The sequence below is a fragment of the Lissotriton vulgaris genome, chromosome 3_1 (genome assembly GCF_964263255.1).
Source record: "Lissotriton vulgaris chromosome 3_1, aLisVul1.2, whole genome shotgun sequence".
NCBI lineage: Eukaryota > Metazoa > Chordata > Amphibia > Caudata > Salamandridae > Lissotriton > Lissotriton vulgaris.
The window spans coordinates 641,020,267-641,023,360 of NC_141689.1; positions in this window are offsets into that span (position 1 = coordinate 641,020,267).

Sequence of the window (3,094 nt, forward strand, 5' to 3'; positions counted from 1 at the left end):
TGAATGTTGACAATTTTCTCTGCTACCTTCATACAGTAGGGCAGCAGAGAGATGGGGCGGAGATTTTGGAGCTGTGTTACAGGCATATTAGGTTTCTTCTTCAGTGGGATTACCTGCGCTCTTTTCCAAGGTTCAGGTACCTGGTTAGTGTGGAAAGATAGATTAATGAGGTGGCTAATGTGGTCGATTAATACCTCTAGAACGTCATTGAAGCGCTTAGGAGGGGCAGCATCATTAGGAGATCCCGACTTTACACTATTAGCGATACTTGTCAGCAGCGTGGTGTGCGACACGGTATCGAATGCCGCACTTAAGTCTAATAACACCAACGTCGCTGTCTGACCTTTATCTGCTATCTGACGCAGTACCTCGGTGGAATACAGGACGGCAGATTCCGTCGAGTATTGGGCTCTGAACCCTGATTGGGTAGAATGAAGAAACTGGCCCTGCTCAAGATAGTCCATCAGTTGAATGTTGACAATTTTCTCTGCTACCTTCATACAGTAGGGCAGCAGAGAGATGGGGCGGAGATTTTGGAGCTGTGTTACAGGCATATTAGGTTTCTTCTTCAGTGGGATTACCTGCGCTCTTTTCCAAGGTTCAGGTACCTGGTTAGTGTGGAAAGATAGATTAATGAGGTGGCTAATGTGGTCGATTAATACCTCTAGAACGTCATTGAAGCGCTTAGGAGGGGCAGCATCATTAGGAGATCCCGACTTTACACTATTAGCGATACTTATCAATTTTTGTCGATCGGGGACATAAAAACCAGTCAGCAGCGGGAAGATTTTAAACACTATTCTTCCTTGGCCTGAATTATGTTCTCCTCAGTTTTAGTGGTGAAGGATGCATGGGGGATGTGATGATCTTGCAAGGACTTTGTAAATGGCCTATTAATATATGACGGATTAATGATCGGGATTAAAGGCATAGAGTAGCTCTTGAGTTAAGGACGATGCAGCCTGATTAAGTTTGTATCCAGGGAAACTCATATTCTGTGGGGGAAGCATTGAGTTTTAACAGAATTATGGTATACATTGTGTGGTAAATAGTTATTTACCGTCGGAATTTCTATGCGGTAAAGTTCAATAATAATAACTCAATCGGAAATAAAGAGACACAAAGTCCGTGGCAGCTGAGTTTCAAAGTGGGTTTTATTCCATAAAATGGAATGGTTCGAACCTGGATATCATGTTCCTGTCACCATAAAGGATCAGGAAGGGATAGAGCATACTTTATTGACAGAACATAACTTTTATAGTTAATACACAGAATGGTGACCAATACAGAAGGCGTAACAGCTGAGAGAAAACGAGATAAGGATACATGTGCGTAGCAATACGTAATCAGAAGGCGTGCACTAGGGCGTACACAGAGGCGTGTGCTAGGAAACGTCACATGAAGGTGTCACAAGTGGGTGGATACTTAGTGGAATCTTGCAGTGTCAGCAGAAATCTGTGGCAAGGATGCGCGCGCAGCAGCATGACGTGTGACTGACGTGAGGCTGGAGGGTGCAGGGGACTTGACATTTAGCCCTAGAGGGGAGAGACAGGAGTCTGGCATGTCAGATCAACTCGTTCCTAAATCATATCTGATATCTTGTGTTTGAGGAACTATATTATCTAGAAGGAAAGGTCTCTCGGGCAGAGGCTATTCTATACTGAGTGCATATGTGCCTACGTGTCTGCGTGTAATGTGAGGGCCATGGGCCTACCATGGTAACAGGAGCAATGAATTACTTGCATGGAGACAGAGAGGCCGGGCCCTTTGCTCTGCAGCCGGGGAATTGTTTATCTATTCTGCTAGACTGGAATGTGTTTTCGAGGAGCTGAACTCGGCTATACTGATAACTTGAAGGCAAAATACTGTCTTTGGCAGGCAAGCAGGCCGAGCCGGGCACCGCTCGCCGCGCAGGGAGTAGGACAGAGGTCAGGGAGCATCCCACGTTGCAGCTTTTCAGGAGACAAAGAACAGAAAGGCTTGATGGCAGAAATCAGGGCCTAGCTTTGCAGGGCTAGGGAAAACGTGAGAGTGCACCATGAAAAGACGTTGGCAAGGCATACTTAGGAACTGAATTATAGATCCATTCATGGCGGATCTGAAAGAGGACATGTTAACGTTGGACGCAAATGTATTTGCGTCTTCATAACTGGTACAGGAGGGAAGTTACATGCACTTTAAGCTCGTACATGGAAACGGTGGGGTACACGTTAGGGAACATTTCTGACCATAAAATTTTATATTTCCTCATTCCCTCCTTGTTCCCTACGGACCCTTCATGATACATCAATCCTCATTAGTCCATCTATTTGTTCATATAACATCATTTGCTCTTCCTTTTTTAGACAGGATTTAGAATGTGGACTTGGATGAGGAAAACAGGATGTGGCGCACAGGCCGCAAATCGCCGGCCCACATTGGATACATAGGCAACAACTGAATACTATGAGAAGAGCTATTCCGAGGAAGGATAGGACCTTCCATCCCCAGGCTGACAACACGCTCCAGAACCAACCGTACCTTGAACACAACAAATAAGAACAAACAACAGAGTTGCCATTCTAACAAAACATACTATTTGCACTGCCGGAAGGACTCTGTTAGATAAGTATGGTCATTGGGTAGTCACTGAATGTTGCATTGGTCCAGCTCACATTATGCTCTGTGTATGGTTCAAATATGGCAAAGGAGCAGATTTTGGACTTTCTTAATGTTGAACTTTCATCTTGGCCGACAACCCTGGTCTTATGTTAGGATTTTAATATTCAGTTTGAGGTGTCATACAAACAAATGAGTGGGGGCAGTTATATATATATATAGGAAACCCATGGTCTTTAGGGATCTGCAATGCGTTATTCTTGATCACAAGCTTATAGATGTATGAGAGAAATGTATGTACCTAGACTCTGGGTTTACTTTTTATTCTTTTCCTTGCAATAAGCTGGTGAGATTAGATTATTGTTTTATATCTCTGACCCACATGGCTGAGGCTAGGATAGAGACAATTCCTAGAGTGTGTTCTGGTCATAATCCACTGATGTTAGAGATTCTGCTCTTGGGATTTATTAGGCCTCGTGGTGCCTTTAGTTTTGAC